Source organism: Microtus oregoni, unplaced genomic scaffold (genome assembly GCF_018167655.1).
Source record: "Microtus oregoni isolate MIOR12 unplaced genomic scaffold, Mior012 000007F_ref0000211, whole genome shotgun sequence".
Classification (NCBI taxonomy): Eukaryota; Metazoa; Chordata; class Mammalia; order Rodentia; family Cricetidae; genus Microtus; species Microtus oregoni.
In genome coordinates, this window is record NW_024543066.1 from 46,036,048 (window position 1) to 46,055,160 (window position 19,113).

A 19,113-nucleotide genomic window follows, 5' to 3' on the forward strand; every position below is an offset into this window, starting at 1 on the left:
TTCTCTGCGTCCAGTTTATGCAATAGTCCAGGCAAGAGCAGTTTCTTGCCCAAATGGCTATCAATCTCCATAACGAGCCTCTTCGATGCCCATCTTCCTCTTGAAGTACATTGGTGCTGCCAGGAGCAGAGTGTCTCATTGTCATGAAAAGTCCTCAGTTATTAAAACATTAAATGTCCTATTCTGTAATCTTTGAAAGACATGAAGAATGTCTTTCTAAAATATATCTCTATATATCTAGAAAATCTAACTAACATGACTACAAGCTTTACTATTATTGATGATTATCCATTAACAACCTATATTTCTTAATTATACAATACATATTTAAATGAACTATACAATCACAATACCTTAATCAAAATCAGAAACGCTTATATATATAACAAAATTGACCGTAAATCTCTATCAATAAAGCAAAATCTATACTAATGCAAATTATTCATACCTATATCATATCCCCTTTAAATGTAAAAGAACACTTATAAACATTTTTTTGGGAATATGGGCGCAGTTATTTCTCTCCAAACTGCTTCCTGCTGAATGGGGGCATCGTTAATTAGGTCTTTCATGGTATAACCTGTGTGCTAGTTTCATCTCAGTTGGCAGTTGAGCGAAGCAAATTTTTGAAGGCGTTCACACCAACCCTTCAGGAGGGCGTGGTCCATCATACCAAATTGGAATAGAAGAAATGAACAGCGTCTCATCCTCTGTGAAAACAAAATAAGAAACTCCTTTCCAAAGCATCATGTCCTTAGATCCCAATTTCAAAGTCAAGGCATCATAATATCTATGTTGGATTAGTTTAGCAGCATTTATAAATAAATATCTTTTAGCAGCTGTTGCTCCTTCCTCAGCATTCAAACAATTTAAAGAGAGCATAATAGCATACAGTATCAAAATTCTCTGTGTATTTTCCATCTTTGTGCAGCTTTGTTTTAACCTCTATTTTGTTTATTTTTACTTTTAACTCTTTGCTTTTTGAGACAGGTTCTCTGTATCTTTGACCTGAAGTAACTCTGTAGACCAGGCTGTCTTTGAACTCTCAGAGATCCGCCTGTCTCTGCCTCCCAGGCATTGGGATTAAAGGTGTAAGCTACTACACCTTGAACTCACAGAGATCTGTTTGCCTCTGCCTTCTAGGCACTGGGATTAAAGGCGTGTGCTATCACACACAACAACTCTCTTCCTTTTTTTGTTTTTTACTTTAAGAACTTCAACTTTTAGTCTTCATATATTTTTAACACACAGTAAACCATTTAAAAATTTTGTCTTTGAATCTCTCTTTACTGTATATCTCTCTTTTTCTGACCACACGAGCCTTTAAATTACTGAGCAATATGGGTAGGATTAAAGGCGTGGCTTTGCCAGCTAGATCCAGTCCATTCCTTAGCTTTCCAGCCTCATGGCGGATGTACAGGCTGTAGCCATGTTTACTGCAACAACTGTATGGCATTTCAAAGTCCCTGCCAGCAAGTGAGCTACAACAGACAACACTCAAGTCCTCTCTCGGTAGCCGGCCCTCCTGCCTCAAACAGTCAGAGTTTGCCCTGGCAGGATGGCCCAGAAAGCTGGCATTTTTAAACGGCACAGCTTTTTTCCTGCTACAGTTGAAAACCGAAAAGCATGCGTTCAGCTTTTCGTCAACACCGTTTAAGTGTTTCGTGGCAGGACCTCTTAATGAGCTGCAGGCTTTGCAGTTAAAGCTGAGTCAGGAAGCCTCTCTTAGATGAGGTGCTTGTTTGCCTCTAGCAAGCAGAGTAGAACCGAGAAATTGCTGCTACCAAGAAACCAGGCACAATGCTTTCATTTTGTTCTAGAATTACTTCCCAAGCTGTCTCAGGCTTTATGTGGAAGCAGTTGTCCACGTGGGCGCCATATGAAGTAGTAGGGGCAGCGGGGCTGCGTCCCCAGCACCCCGGCTGCCTGCTCGGCGGCTAGCTTATGCCCCAAAATAATTACACGGAAACTGTATTCTTTTAAACACTGCTTGGCCCATTCTCTTCTAGGCTAATTCTCACATATTAATTTAGCCCATTCTAATCATCTGTGTGTGGCACCCCAAGGTGCGCTTACCGGGAAGATTCTAGCCTATGTCCATCCTGGGTCGGAGCTTCATCCCGGGAGCGGGGCATGGCGTCTCTCTCAGGCGTCTGTTGCTGAGAGGAGAGCTTTCGAGTCTCTGACCTCACTTCCTCTTCCTCCCAGTGTCCTGTCCTGTTTTCTCCTCCCACCTATCCTCTAACCAATAAAATGGGCCAGGGCAGTGCCTTTATTAGCCAATGACCTTCCTCCATCAGGTTGGTAGCTGAACTGGTCAGCCTGCGCCACTGGGACTGCCCCCCTCAGGCAAGGGGCAGAGCCAGTTCTCCCAGATCCATACCATAGGGTCAGGTCTCCGAGCTAATGGTGAGGTGTATATGGGGGCAGCTCTCCCATGGGAGGCAGGGCCAGCCATCCCAGGCCCAGTGAGGGACAGGGTCAGCTCAGCTTAGCCCTCCGAGTTCAGTGTGCATGGTTCCTTTGAGCCCCTGTGACAACATGGACCATGGGCATCATCACAAACCCAGCAGCAGCAGGAACACGGAACCAAACATGGCCCTTGACTTCGACTTGGGCATGGACATCATCACAGCCCCAGTGGCAGCACAGGCTACCCAGATCAGTATGACTCCGCTGGCAGGAAGGTCTTGGATGCCAACGTAGTCTCAGGTGGCTGTCCAAATCCCAAACACAGTCCTCCATGGAAACAGGAGCCATGGACATCAACTCAGACTCTCTCTGCTGGAGTGCCACAGACCCAGACATAGCCCTAGGCAGCAGTCTTGGCCTGGATGACACCATGGCCTCCAAATGACAGGCCAGGTCATTCAGATCATCATGGCCTCATGGCCCTTGGACACCAACATGGCCACAGGATATGGCCTAGACCCTAGGCATCTGTGTGACTTTTGGTGTTACCAAGAGCCATGGACCCCAACATAAACCCCAGCTATGGTAGGACCACAGACCCAGACATGACTCTCAGCAGTAGCCCTGGCCCAGATGACACCTTGGCCCCAGATGACAGTGCATGCCACTCAGATAGCATGGCCCCAGTGGCAGCAAGGCCCTTGGGGGCCAACATGGCCATAAGTTGTAGTCTAGACTGAGTATCCATGTGGCCTTTCGTAGCACCATGGGCTATGGACATGAACACTGACCCCAGCTGTGGTCAGACCGTGGGTCTAGACATGCTCAGCAGCCACACTTTGGGCCTGAACATCATCATGGCCACATATAACAGGACAGGCCACCGAGATTGGTATGGCTCCAATGGTGATGTTACCCTAAGATGCCAGCATGGCTCCCGGCAGCAGCCCAGAACCCTGGCATCAGCATGGCCTTTGATGGTATCAGAAGCCACAGACATCAAAACAGACCCTGAGTGCAGTAGGGCCACTGACTCAGACATGGCCCCATTGGCAGCCCACGCCTGGAAATCACCATGGCACCTTGTGCCAGTGCAGGCTGGCCACTCAGATCTGTATGACCATGGCTGTAGCATGACCCTCAGATCCCCGACTGGCCTCAGGAGATGGTCCAGGCTTTCGGCTTCCCCATGGCTTTGGTGACAACATAGGTCATGGATATCAACACAGACCCCAGCTACAGTAGGGCCAGATACAGACGTGGCCCTAGGCAGAAGCCCACAGGTCCAGATGTCACCACCCTGTTCCAGGTGACAAGCAGGCCACCAACGTCAGTCCACATCATAATGGCACCCAATGCCACAGGTGCCAGGTGGGCCTGTGGATGTCTTCAGGTAGCCCAGGCTGATGGCTCAGGCTGCCCCTGAGTGTGTTTTGCCTATTTCAGTCACACCACATGACATCAGGTATGTCTGCAGATGCCTTCAGCAGCCTGGACCATTTGAGGCGAAATTTTAATGTTTATCTTCCATCTTCTGCCAGTCAGTTATAGATGGAATAAATATCCAATTCTATGGCTACCTTACTGGCTATCTATTGGTCTATACCTCCATTCTTGCCACAGATTTCAGTTTTATACCATTATAAACCTGCCAACACCAAAGCAAAGTCACGCCCCAAGAGTATGGGTAGGATTACTGACACCCCTAAAGGAGACAGGTGGCGGCAGCCATAGCTCCATTTAATTTGTTGATACAGTAGCTGAGTCTGTGTGCTGGATCTTCAAAACTTGCTGTGCAGCTGCCGTGGCAACCACCATCTCAGACAGGGCAAAGTGGCCTGATGTTTGGGTACGTGGCAAGTGCTCCTTCACGTAGTATGGTTTGCTCTGTGGATTTACATGAACGGCTTGCTAGAGATCTCCTTAAATTTGCCACACTGGGATTGGCAGCATTCTCTAGACCAGCTCATGGCTTATAACTGCTGTGGGCTTGTTTCATTTCCTCTGGTCACCAGGTGCTTAGCAGTCCTTAACACTAAATACTCTAAATCAGTCATCTAGGAGAAGGATGGGGAAATAGTATGGGAAATATCAAAATATAGTTACTAGGTCAAGGAGATCCTTTCCTTTGGCTCGTCCCATCTCTTGTTTCAGAGTAGGAAAATGTATGGAGCTTTATGGTAAGCTGATAATTAAACATTGACCTTCAGACCCTATTACAGGCAATTTTCTCAACATCAATGAAAAATAAAAATCAATTCTATCCCAGGCCAAACAACCTCAAGTCTCAAAAAGCAGAAATTACATTTCCATGAAGAAAATAGAACCTACACAATTTCAAATAACTTCCCACACCCTGCTAATTTAAAATCCTCTGCTTCATAATTACTGAGTCAAAGAATAAATCAAATACCCATAGGTAAATGCATAACCTTAAATACTTGTCTTTTAAACACGTGTTTTAAAAAAAAATATTACAAAATACTTGAATTTAATTCTAGGTCTAGTCAATTCCATAAGATTTTTTTTCCAGTTTAAAAATAGATTACTAAAGAATAAAGCAAGAAAGGTGGAAATTAACAGCCTACAGATCTGAGAGCAGGTTCTACTGGGGACTGGAGACCAATGAGGAGACTGCCCTGAGTCCTGTCATAGAAAGACCTGTTTTAGTTAAGTGACAGGGCTTAGGTCCAGAAACCCGGCTGTTAAGTGGTCACTTGGAGCCAACTGCTTCTCCTTCTGTTTAAGCTCATGTGTAAGCGAGAGTGAAGGCTAAGCTGGGCCTGCCTACACAAACAACTTGCATGAAGTTTGTCTTGGTGACCAACAAGCTAGGGTGTTTGTGCTCATCCATGCTGAGGGTTGGGTAACCAGATCTAAGTGGTACCAGGTTCCGCCCTACCATTGAGCATGGACTACAGGAAGTTATTGCTGACCCTTCCCCATGAATGTAGGTGTCCCTGAGCATTTTTTTCTTAGGCAGAGTGTCTAGCTCTGTCACCTACCACCTGAGGTTCATCCCAGGAGTCTCATGGCACTGGCCTAAGCCAAGCATGTCTTTGGACTTCATCCTAAAAATGTTATTTCTCAACTTTTCCTCATCCTCCAAGCACTGACATTCACAGTAAATGGAAACAGAGTCTTGGACCTAGAATGCAATAATAGCCAGGCAGTTTTCTCTTTAATATCATCATATTCTCATCTGACGGTCAGAGCATGGTTCTAATGGGGAAACAGCAAGAACAGCAAAACTTTAACAAAATTGGCTGATTTTCCTGATTCGACATTAGAGTGGGATGGGAGCAGGCAGCTCGGGAGGATTCCCTATATCAAGTTCTAGAAATTTCCTTCCAATCTTAGCCTTTATGAGTTTGAAAAGTTGTAAATGTTTGCATAAGATCTGAGACACAGGTCTTTGCCTTACTTGTTAATGGAGTGAGATTTTGATCCCCTCCCCCAGCACTGATCGCTTGGATTTCTGAGACATACCCTACTGGGTTCCCTATCTGTTCATCCTTCACTGCATTGTTCTGCTTGGTTTTCCAATACATTTAGACTTCTCGGGTCCAAATGGTGCTGGTCTACATGTTTTTTCCTGTTCCATGTATGGACCAGACTATGCTAGCGTTGGGGAACAGACAGCCCCCCCATTTCCCTTTAGAAATTCTCTAGGAAATGGCCATTTTCATCATCACTGGGACAACAGAGTAACTTCGGGTATTCAAAGAATTTAACATAAGCAAGCTATCCAAGATATTAAGACATCAACAAGTCAGAGCTAAAGAGTGCTCATTGCTAAGAGATCTTGCAGAGGATCCAAGTTTAGTTCCCAACACCCATCTCAGGCATGCCTCCCATGCCATGATGGGGTGACCCCTTTGAACATAGCCAGGATAAACTCTACCTTCCCTAATTGTTGTCAGGAGATTTTGTCAAGGCAACATAAGTCCTATATCCCAGGAACTCCCCACATTAGTGCGCCCCCAGGAGTTCTACACATTAGTGCATTCTCCCAACTCCCCACGCTAGCATGCCCCTAGCCCCCTAGCTCCCCATGTTAGTGCGCTCCCCAGCTCCCCACGTTAGTGCGCACCCCCAGCTTCCCATGTTAACATGCCCCCCAGGAGCTCCCCACTTTAGTGCACCCCCCAGGAGCTCCCCACTTTAGTCTACATTAGAACTTTAAGAATTCCATCACATTTTCATTTTTTTCCCCTCGGCCATCTCTACAGTTAATTTTATGCCCAGACTAAAGGAAGGCTGTGTTTGCCTTCTCCAAGAGCCACAGTGCTCTTGGAATCTAATTCCAAAAGGCTCCTTAGTGGCATTAGTTCTCCTAATGAGCTCGAGGAAAGCCTAGGATTATAGAGATCTTTGGCTCCTTGATAGAGGACTGGTATTCTCTTGTTTTCCTACATTGTAAACAAAATGTTTCTGGTTTTCACCATGAATTTGTATTTTAACCTCTCGGTTACAATTATAAGTGACTCTCTTATCATCCAAATAACAGAATGACTTTTCAATAGTATTGAGCTCCACACATATTTAACTGCAGTTCATTTAGTATGATTTGCCTTTCGATTTGATAATTTCTTTTGTTTAAAAAGGTATTCTGTCTACTGCTATGCATATATGTACACATTAATTGTGGTGATCAAATCAATATCATTAGTGATCCTACTTTTCCATCAATTGCTAGGGAGGTGTATTAGTGACCCAACACACTTAAGGCTTTTCTTTTTCACCTAAATGGCATAGTGTAGTGATGAGGCAAGCAGGCCTGCTTTTTGTCTTGCTCAGCTCCCACATGGCTAGCTTTGCCCCCGAAATAACACACAGAGTGTATTCTTTTAAACACTGCCTGGCCCATTATATCTAGCCTTTTCTTGGCTAACTCTCATATCTTGCTTAACCCATATTTAGTAATCTGTGTAGCACCACAAGGTGGTGGCTTACCGGGAAAGATTCAGCATGTCTGACCTGGTGGCTAGATTCATGGCGTCTGCCCAACTATGCTTTCTTTCTCCCAGCATTCTGTTCTGTCTACTCCACGTATCTAAATCCTGCCCTATCAAAAAGCCAAGGCAGTTTCTTAACCAATGAGAATAACATATAGAGAGATGACCCTCCTCTATTAGCATAGTTTGGTTGCTGTAGTATAAGATGAGGTTGTGATACATATTCATGGCAAACAACTGTTTGAAGTAAATATTCAATGCTGCTACTTGGCTCAGTGTGTCTTCCCTGACGTGAACATGTGACAGCTAGAACACCCCTTGTTGGCTTAACTGGTGTATTTTCACTTCAACTTTTCTGTATCATGTTTTGGATATCCCATTTGTGTGTCTGCATCTTCTCTAAGGCCTCAGTGTCTATTTGAAGTTCTAAAGAACTTCTATGTGTGAATCTGTATGTCACATGTGTATCAGCCTCCTAGCCTGCCAGAGGGGAAAACCCTTGCCAATAGGGTTTCTCTGGGGCAAGAACCCTGAAGTAAGACATCTTGGATCAAAAGGTAATCGGCGTTTATCCTGATCCAATCCTGGGCCTTCATTTAAAGTTATCTTCCTGTTTAGAATTAGCTATCTCCTATTTCTCTTACTTCTTACCTGATTTGCTCACCATGCTTCCTTATATAACCCAGAACCACCTTCCTATGGGTAGTACCACCCACAATGGGCTGTACCCTTCCACATCAATCATTAATGAAAACTTCCCAGTCCAAGATGGAGGCATTTCTCATCACAGATGATGCAAGCATGTATCAAGTTTTATGGTGCTAAGAATAGTCCCCATAGGCACATAACTTTGAATGCTTAGTCACCATGGAATGGAACTCAGAGGATGGGAGGATTATGAGGTGTGGCCTTGTTGGAACAGGAAGTGTTGCTGTAGGTAGACCTTGAGGTTTCAAAAGCTCATGCCAGGCCCAGTCTCTGCTCCAGCACCTGCTGCAAGGGGCCAGCCGTGCTCCCCACCATAATGAGCTAAATGTCTGAAACTGTAAACAAACCCCCATTAATGATTTCTTTAAGAGTTCCCTGGCTGGGAGTCTCCTCATAGCAATAGATACTGATACAGGTTCACAGAAAAGCTAATGAGCACAGACCACTCCCTTTAGCTCTGAGGGAAGGATAAGGTGCTCATACAAAGCCCTGCTGGATGGAGCATCACTGTGAATGACCAGAGAAGTCACACCATGGGACGTACCAGGACTTCTTCATTGTCCCCAAAGGAAGACTCACAAAGAGGACCAGCTTTATTGAAAACCTGTAGTGGTTGTTCTTTGTGGTCCAGGGATGAGAAGTCAGGAGAAAAGGTTTGTTTTAGCTTACAGTTCAGAAGAATTCAGTCCATATTAGTGAGGAAGACATGCAGTGGTTAGAGAAGGTGAGTGACAGGAGCAGGACCCAGACTGGTCACACTGTCTTACTCGGAGACACAGTGAATAGGAAGTGAGGCCTCTCTGTAATGCCCCACTTCCTACAGCAAGACTTTACCTCCCAAAAGTTTCCATAACCTTCCCCAAACAGTGCCACTAGTTGGGGACCAAGGCTTCAAATATACCAGTCTATGGGAAACAGTTAATAGTTAACCTCAGTGTCTTGTGGTTTAAATATGAAACAGTTCTGAAAGAAACGGAATGGAGGAATCTGATAGCAAGTGAGCAAAATGGAAAATTGCCCTCTTATTCAGATTGAGCCAATGCCAAGTTAAAGAAACCCACAATACCATAACTTATCTGTACTTTATTCATCACATCCTTCAGAGGCGTCTGCGGATGCCTGAGGAGCTCTACCCTGTGAAAGGGACAATGCTTAGTAGTTCTGGCTGGATGCAGGGATGGATATGTATGAATGCTCAAACCACTGATGGCCTTTCTATTTAGAATAAGACCTGTAGTTGGTGGATCCAGACACTCACAGGGTTGATCAGAGATGGAGAGAGGCCTGGCTTTGTAGTCAGTTCTGTTTCTGAATGTCTAATGGCTCGAACAGACTTAAAAGAGGAGCATATATTGTTGCCTTGATCTGTAAATTAAATTAAGAGTTAAGGAAGACTGAAAGACCAAGGAGAAGCCCACTTAGCTGCAGCAGCAAGCCAGTAGGAAACACTGTCTGGGTAGAGCAAGAGAGAATACTGTACCCTCAAACTTGGAGTGTGTATCTCCCTTAGTCACTTGTTCAGCTTGAGTCCGACACTAGCCAAAGTCGATTGTTGATGATGGAACCAATGCAGGATCCCAGAGATTGTTATTCCTGAGGCTGCCAGAGGTTGCTGGCCTACAGACCTGAGTATGACCATCCCGGTTGTATCATACTGTTGTATCAACCTTGGGGCTTTGAACATTTAACTATCAAATGTCCACATCACTTAAAACAACAGTCATGCTTTGATGTGACCAGTAGATAAAAAGTAGCCATTGTTCCAAGCATGAAAACCTAGGGTGGCCATTTTCCTACTTGGAAGGAGCACATGGGAAACTTGAATCCCATTGACATAGCCATGAAGATTTTAGATTCTGGCAAAGAAAAGGAAAGAAGGGTATACTTTACCAAGGGACACAGAAGAGCTCCACAAGAGTCAGTACTGGCAGGTCATCTTGCAAAACACCAGCAAAGACAAAAATGCTACATGGTGGTAGTGAAAAGCTAAGTAAGGCAGCTGCCATGTGAGTCCAGCAGGAGCTTTTCTGGGGTTCATTAGACAACACTTGGTGCCCCTATGGTAGGTGGCTGCTGCGGCCAGCGCAGCCTGGATAGCTAAGACTGGCGGGGGTGCTGGGAATGAGACATGGAGGCTTCTTTTCAGGTGGAAGAACAGCAACCTTTATTTTGCCCAGCAACCTTTTATACCTCTACTCCTGTGGAGACCCACTGGCCAGAAAGAACACAAACATCCTTGTCAATTACAGACCACAAGGAAGTTCTCCTGTAGGTCAGGGAGAGTGAGGACAGCTGGATCACAACAGGTGGCAAATGGAGATGTGAGTAGGTCTGGCAAAAGCTTACTAAGTAGTTCTCAGCAGGGAGGTCTGAGGATAGGGACAATGTCTGGGTCAACTATCAAGCATGTAATCAAGAGGCTACAAATGAAGGCTAAGATGAAAGATCTAGAATGAGCACGGACAAACAATACTAGCAGTGGCCTGTTATAGGTTTCAGCAAAATTCTTCATAGACTTCGAAAGAATGGTACTCAACTTCATGTGTAAAAGCAAAAACCCAGGATAGCCAAAACAATCCTGTACAATAAAAGAACTTCTGGAGGCATCACAATCTCTGACTTCAAACTCTACCACAGAGCTACAGTACTGAAAACATCCTGGTATTAGCAGAACAGACAGGAGGACCAATGGAACTGAATAGAAGACCCGGATACCAATCCACATATCTTCAAACACCTGATTTTTGATAAAGAAGCAAAAATCAAATGGAAAAAAAGCATATTTAATTAGTGGTGCTGGCATAACTGGATATCAACATGTAGAAGAATGAAAATAGACCCTTATCTATCACCATGCACAAAACTCAAGTCCACATGGATAAAAGTCCTCAACATAAAGCTAGCCACACTTTACCTCATAGAAGAGAAAGTGGGAAGTACACTTGAATGTATTGGCACAGGAGACCAATTCCTAAATATAACCCCAGCAGCGCAGACACTGAGAGAAACAATTAATAAAGCGGACCTCCTAAAACTGGAAAAGCTTCTGTAAAAGCAAAGGACATGGTTCACAAGACAAAACGACAGCCTATAGAATAGGAAAAGATCTTCACTAATCCACATCAGACAGAGGTCTGATCTCCAAAATATACAAAGAACTCAAGAAATTGGACATCAAAAGAACACATAATCCAATACAAACATGGAGCAGCGACCTCTGCCGCTGCTGCAGACTCAGCTCTGCACTCATGCCATCAAAGGCTGAGCAGCCCGCCCACAGCACAGTGGCTTACCAGTGGTTACTGCCCATGCTGCAATTGCGAAAATAAGGCATGAGCAACCAAACCGGAGCAAACCAGCAAATGGACCACAGGGCACGTGACTCGACCCTAGCCCCCCCCCCCCCCCCCCCCCCCCGCAGCCACTCTATCTCCTCAGGCGGCGCCCTCCCCAGCTCGCCTGTAGCTATAACCCACACAGTACATGGTCTGTGAGCTTATATTTTTCAGAATTTTCTTTCCGGCTCTGACTTTTCAGCCATGTAGACTCGGGTGCACCCTGCCACCTACTGGCAGGCAACGGTCATTACAGGTAAAATTTCTTTTGAGTAAAAAATAAATATATAAAATAATTAAAAATATGGATTTGATTGAAAATGTCTGACAATATCACAGTTGAAGACTTCTACAGCCTCTTTAATTGCACTATGGCTGAGATATTGCAGGATACATATGATCCCCTGGCTTGGATATTTATAGGGCTTGCCATTTTTCTCATTTTTGGTTTATGGTTAGACAATAGAAAAAAGATGCAGTCCTTACAGAATGAATCCAGGACTCCTAGGGCAGAGGTTGAATGCTTAAGAAAGGGCACAACTGTTTTGAGTGACAACTTTCAATCGGTTGAGGTAATTTCAAAAACAATTTAGACTGACACCAACCTCCTCAAGAGTTTGAAGTTATCAAGGAAGAGAATAGATCTTTGTCTACTATGACTCTGTCAACTGAGCAAAATTTAGAAAAGGTACAGTCTAATATTAAGGAGAGATTCACTGCTATGGAGGAGGGAACAGCTGATTTGGATCGTAAACTTCAGTCCCTGTCTATAGGTGCTGAGACATTATCTGAGAGAATTAAAACTGCTGAATGTGTCAGTTGGACTTTGTAAAAAGGATATGACAGATTGGCTGACATATTGTCAATACAAGAAGACATGATTCATGCCATGAAAATTCTATCCAAGGCCGGGCGGTGGTGGTGCACGCCTTTAATCCCAGCACTTGGGAGGCAGAGGCAGGCAGATCTCTGGGCGTTCGAGGCCAGCCTGGTCTACAAGAGCTAGTTCCAGGACAGGCACCAAAGCTACAGAGAAACCCTGTCTCGAAAAAAAAAAAAGAAAAGAAAATTCTATCCAAGGATGAGATATTATCTCTATTGGACAAACTTCATACCTTAGAATCATCCATGAAGGCCTTGGAGATTCAGGTCTTGCAGGAAGCAATGGTCAACAGATTTAAAAAGCTTGAGGAAATTATAGACTCTGATGAAAAGGAGGAAAAGGTAGAAAGGCAAAATTTAATTTCATCAGTGAGTAAAACTCTCCGGGATAATTTCCATAAAGTTCTACTTGCCTTTCCAGTAATAACATCAGAAACGGTGACTGGTTCCAAAAACCCTAGGGTCATCAAGGAACATACATGGGAGTATGTTATGAACATCTGTTCGTATGAATGATCTGAAAGAAATTAAACAAGCTGTTATGAATTTTGGGCTACATTTGTTCTTTGTTAGAAAGATGCTCAAAGCCTGGTCTATCAGTAACAAGGCAATCCCCCCCAATTGGGTACCATTGATATCAGCTGTTTTAGAGAGCGGGCCACAATTGCATTGGAAATGCTTGTTCAGACAAGAGGCTAGACTTTTAGAACAGCAGGAAAGAACGAAAGGAATTTAAATTTCCCTAGATCAAATTCTAGGTGAATGACTTTTCTCCAATCCTCTAGAACAAGCTAATTATGATAAACACACCTTATCCATATGCACTACAGCAGCCTTAAAGGCTTGGGACAGGGTTCAAGACCCAGGACAGAGAATGGAATCATATCAGAGTTAAACAGGGTCAGAGAGAACCTTTTAGTGACTTTTTACAAAGACTAACTAAAGCTGTACAATAGGAATATCTGACCCAGAAGCAAGACGTATAATAATTGAGTCTTTGGCTTGTGAGAATGCCAATGTGGAGTGCAAAATGATCCTGGGGCCTTTCAAGATCAGATCAGCGCCCTTGGATGAATGGGTCTTGCATACAATGAATGTTGATACATTTGATTATGGAACTGAAGCATAGGTAGAAGAAGCAATTTCTAATGGTAAAAGAAGGCATCAAGATACCAAATGTTTTAATTGTGGCAAAATGGGACATATGAAAAGGAATTGCAGGCAACGGATTTGCAGAAATAATAATAATGATGCCTCTTCTAGAAATAACAGAAATAGGAGGACTCAGCCTTCAGGTTTATGTAGAAGATGTGGAAAAGGCAGACATTGGACTAATGAGTGTAGGTCAACAAGAGATAGACAAGGCAACCCGTTACCATCGGGAAATGCAATGGGGGGCCTCTCGCAGGCCCCCATGGCAAATGTGGTCGAGTCATTTCTGGTTACTGCAGAGAACGTGCCGTCTCAGGAAAATTAGAAAGCCCCATGCCTGCTGTTAAAAGCAATAAGGCCTGAAGGATGAGTTTCGTATATTTTGGCAGACTTCTGTAAGTGATCAAAGACCAAAGCTAAGAATGTGTGTAAATGGCGTTTTTATTACTGGCCTACAGGACACAGGTGCGGATGTAAGTATCATTACTCCAGAATCTTGGCATCCGTATTGTCCTCTTCAGGATGTAAATGTTCAGTTTCTGGGAACTGGAACCCTATCTCAAGTAAGGCAAAGCACAAAATGGGTTGAATGCATAGGGCTAGAAGGACAAATAGGAAAACTAAGGCCATATATAGCCAATATTGCAGTGAATTTATGGGGCTGTGACCTATTGCAGCAATGGAATACCCAAATTAACATTCCTGCTGCTTGTAGAGCCTATATTTCTAAGGAAAATATTAAAAGATATTACAGACAGCGGAAACTGGCCATTCAGGCTGTACAAGAACACAAAGCAATTGATAGCCCTTCAGCCCTGCCTCTAAAATGGTTGACTGAGAAACCAATATAGATAAAGCAATGTTCTTTAGCCGAGGAAAAGTTACAGGCTTTAGAACAGCTGGTACAAGAGCAATTAGATGCTCGACATATAGAAGAATCTACCAGCCCTTAGAATTCTCCTGTATTTGTTAAGAAAAAATCTGGTAAATGGAGAATGATGACAGATCTCACAGCTATCAACAAGGTTATTCAACTTATGGGCACTCACAATCTGCAATTCCACTGCCCTCTTTATTACCAAAAGGATGGCCTCTCATAGTTATTGATCTAAAGGATTGTTTCTTCACTATACCTTAAGAAGAAAAAGAGAGAAAAGTTTGCCTTCACAGTGTCTACTTGTAATAACTCTCAACCTACGAGAAAATACCAGTGGACTATCCTCCCACAGTGCATGTTGAACAGTCCAACCCTGTGCCAATATTTTGTAAATCAACCATTGGAAATAATATGCAAGCAATTTCCCAAGTCTATAATTTATCATTACATGGATGATATTCTGTTATCTGCTTCAAACATGGATACCTTGGAAAGACTGAAGAAGTAAAGATAGTTTTACCTAAATGGGGATTGCAGATTGTTCCTGAAAAAATTCAGAGAGGATAAAATTCAGAGAGGAGATTCTGTTAATTATCTAGGTTATAAAATAGGTTTGCAAAAAATGAAGACACGAAAGGCATAAATTAGGAAAGATTGGCTATGGACTCTTCATGACTTCCTAAGACTGTTAGGAGACATTTCCAGCCTACGACCAGCTGTTGGGATAACACCTGATCTAATTTGGATTCTTCCTCGAATCATTGTGATGCTCCAATAACCGGAGCCTGTACAATTTATACTGATGCTAATATATCAGGGAAGGCAGGTTACAAATCAGAAGACTTGAGTAAGGTGGAACTAAGTCCTTATGATTCTGTCCAGAAGGCAGAATTATATGTAATTCTTATGGTGCTAAGGGATTTTAAAGAACCTCTTTATATAGTTACTGACTCAACAATATGCAGAAAGAGTTATCTTACATATTGAAACTGCTGAATTTATACCTGATACAGAACTGACCTCATTGTTTATCCAGGTACAGACATGATCAGGAACAGGCTTTGCCCTATGTATATAACACACATCCAATCCCATACGGGTCTGCCAGGTCCTCTAGCACAGGGTAATGCAGAAATTGATCAATTGTTGATTGGTAGTGTGCTGCAGGCCTCTGAATTCCATAACAAACATCACGTTAATAGCAAAGGTTTGAAGAGTTTTCTATTACATGGCAACAAACATAACCAGTTTGTAAAGAAGTGCCCTACTTGCTCTTCTATAAACAAACACCTCTGCCTGCAGGGGTAATCCAAAGGGCACTCAAAGGAATGAAATCTGGCAGATGGATATGTTCCACTTTGCAGAATTTGGCAAATTAAAATATGTACACCACACCATTGACACTTATTCAGGTTTTCAATGGGCAACTGCGTTAAGCTCAGACAGAAAAAAACTGTTTCAGTAATCACTCATTTATTAGAAGTTATGGCCATCATGGGTATACCTACACAAATAAAGACAGATAATGGTCCAGCTTGTGTCTCTAGGAAAATGAAACGGCTTTTTGCTTATTACAGTATTAAGCATGTTTCAGGTATACCATACAATCCTACAGGTCAAGCAGTCATAGAAAGATCAAATCGAACTATAAAGGATATGTTAAACTGATAAAGAAGTGGAAAATACCCCCAGAAATAGGTTACATATTGCTTTATTAACCTTGAATTTTCTCAATGCTAATGAGAAGGGGACAATGGCTGCAGAAAGAACTGGATAATGGAAAAGTCTGCTGAATTAAATCAGCCAGTTTATTTCAAAAATGTGCTGACCTCGCAATGGAAGCCAGGAGATGTGCTGCATTGGGGAAGGGGTTTGCTCTTGTCTCCACAGGAGAGGAAAAATTGTGGATACCATCAATTGATAAAGATTCGGTTTGAAGAGGAGAAGCCCCTTGGAAAAGAAAAATAACAATTCATTCACAAGGATAATAATCAAACCAATGGTAAGAAAAACATAGGTTGGGGGCAGAGTTCTCTTATCTCTGCAGGTAAACACTCATCTTCGAAGAATTCAAGGGACTCTGGATGTTTGAATACTGACAGATGGGAACTAGCTACAACCCACTAAAGATCAGCAATAAAACTAAATAGGTTCCGTAAGTATGAACATTTTTTAATATGTATTAATGTATTTTTTTATAAATATGTAGAGCTGGTTTTGGAGTTGGACTATGGCTCAGTCCCTCTTCAATTCCAAGCCTGTTAATAAGAGCTATCTCAGAGTTTCTGTCTCAGGTCAGGAGCCATGATATGGGACAGAATAATAATAATAATATTAATAATAATAATAATAATAATAGTAATGATAATTAATAAACTTTCTTTGCCTTCCCTCATATCTGTTTCTGTCTCTATTACACCTTTATTTGATATTTATGTCTGTATATGTCTTTGTAGATAATGTTTAACTTTTCTGTAACAAACAACAAATATTCCTACAGTAATCTTTGAAGTTCCAGGATGAAGATGGGGCCCCACAACATCAATTCCACCTGGTTACTATTACGTCATGATATTGATAGCACTAATATTAGACCTGTTTTTTGGTACCAACTGCACAAGACAGTTTCGAATGGTGCACATTTTTGACAACACTCTGGCCGGACCTCCTCAAAACACTCAGAGACTATTTGCAATTTTCTCAGACCAAGTGTTAATCTGGGAACTTTACCATCATTTGCTTCCACAGGACCCCCTAAGGAGAATGTCGCCCCCATGTCAGCTGGAAGCAATCTTAGAGGACAACGTCCCCTCTCCCAACAGAGTTTGCCCTCAGGTTTAGGGACATCATTTAGTGGTTGATATAGGGTTGAGGGGATGGGGGAGGTATTTATGTGATGAGGGGTGTTTATTGAAAAAAAAGGAGTGATTAACTGGTTTGATGGGATAAATGGTATTTGTGAGCTATTGTTTTTAGAAAATTGTATTGGTGCTGATTCTTGTATATTGATAGATATTGTATGAGTATGATTCTACCTCTATTGTATGAGAGTATGCTTCTACCTTTGTTTAAAACAATTGTTACATATATCACAATATACATTTCTACCTCTGTTATTATTTATGTAATGACATTGTTTACATTGGAGACCATTGTCCTCATTTATTGCACAGTTGTTTATTCTCTTAGTCTTCAAGTTAGATAGGTATAAGAATTATAAATCAATAGTCATATGTTTGTCTTAGTTATATTTAGGATAATCAGGTTCTTTAGATATATAGAGATTATATATAGTATAGATAGTATAATCTTCAACTTCTTCGAAGAGCTGTAGAAAATGGCCTTTAATCTAACCTAGAATTCCATGCCAACAAGACACAATCACCCCTGGCAACACCGCTCTACTCCCGAGAGAACATTGAGCACCAAAGACACTCCACTGGGAGCTTGTCTTCTTCTTGGCAGAACTGGCCTTTGGGTAAAGAAAAGCCCATACCTCGACTACTGACAAAGATACAGAATATCCGTAAGTGGATAAAACAGGATTGTCTTATCTTGCCAAGACAGGGTAGGATAGTTCTGAAAAAGTTACTTGCCTTTGATAATGGTTTGTCAATTATGTTAGGCCTTAGCCAAAGCTGGTTGCCTCAACATTGCAAACGAGACTTTGGGTGATTACCCAGGTAGTCAGTTGTGTCTGTCATTTGTTGCACATTTTGGAAGTTTCTTGTTTGTACTTCCTGGTTGCTTAAGTAATATTACTTCCCTTCTCAGATCTTTTGATGGAGTTGAAGATTAGATAATTGTAGTTACCCTCTACATTATTTAAACTCCTTGAAATAGAATGTTTAGTAGAACTTTTGTTATATATTTCTTGCTTAATATTGTTTGTTTGTAATTTTATATTTGGTATTTATTCCTATTGTATATAGTTGTATTTGGTTTGGTTCTGCCTTATTTAGACAAAAGGGGGAGGTGAAGGGGAAGCTCAGCAATCACCTTGTTTGTGGGTTATGTTCCCCCATGGCCAAAATTTACTGATAAATCTTGCAGGTGTGCTTCCTGCTTCCTCTTTGTTTTCCCATGCTCTGCTGGAGCCCCGGTTTTGTAAGCTCCCCTTCTTCCTTTTATTAAAGCTGAATATTTTATATTAAAGCTAGTCTGGTTAATTCTAATTGCCGGTCGTTTACGCCCCATCAACACAGAAAGACAATTATCATGTGTACTCATTCATAGGTAGTTTTTAAACATAAAGCAAAGAAAGCCAGCCTACAAACCACAATCCCAGAGAATTTAGACAATGAGGACACTTAAGACTTACATCGATCTAATCTATATGGGAAGTAGAAAAAGACAAGATCCTCTGAGTAAATTGGGAGCATGCGGACTTTGGAAATGCTGAGGGGGGTAAGGGAGAGGCAGGGAAGGGAGCAGAGAAAAATGTAAAGCTCAATAAATATCAACAAAAAAAAGAAATTGACATAGAGCAAGATGCTGACAGATGCAGACCTTGAAGAGACAGTGAACCTGAATACTCCAGAGTAGGATCATACAGAAACAGCAATTTCTAACATGCTGAGTATGACTGAGCAGAAGTGAACTGCTGCTGACTGTCTGAACAAGTACAAATAAGTGGAAGTGAGCTGATGTTGGCTGTCTGGACAAGTACAGCCAAGTGGAAGTGAGCTCTTGCTGTCTGGAAGGCTTCCTGATGGTGGAGTCCATAGAAGCAGCCTTGCTGATGTCCCCAGGCCTTTGCAATGCAAGTTGCCTTGTTGTGGTGCCTATG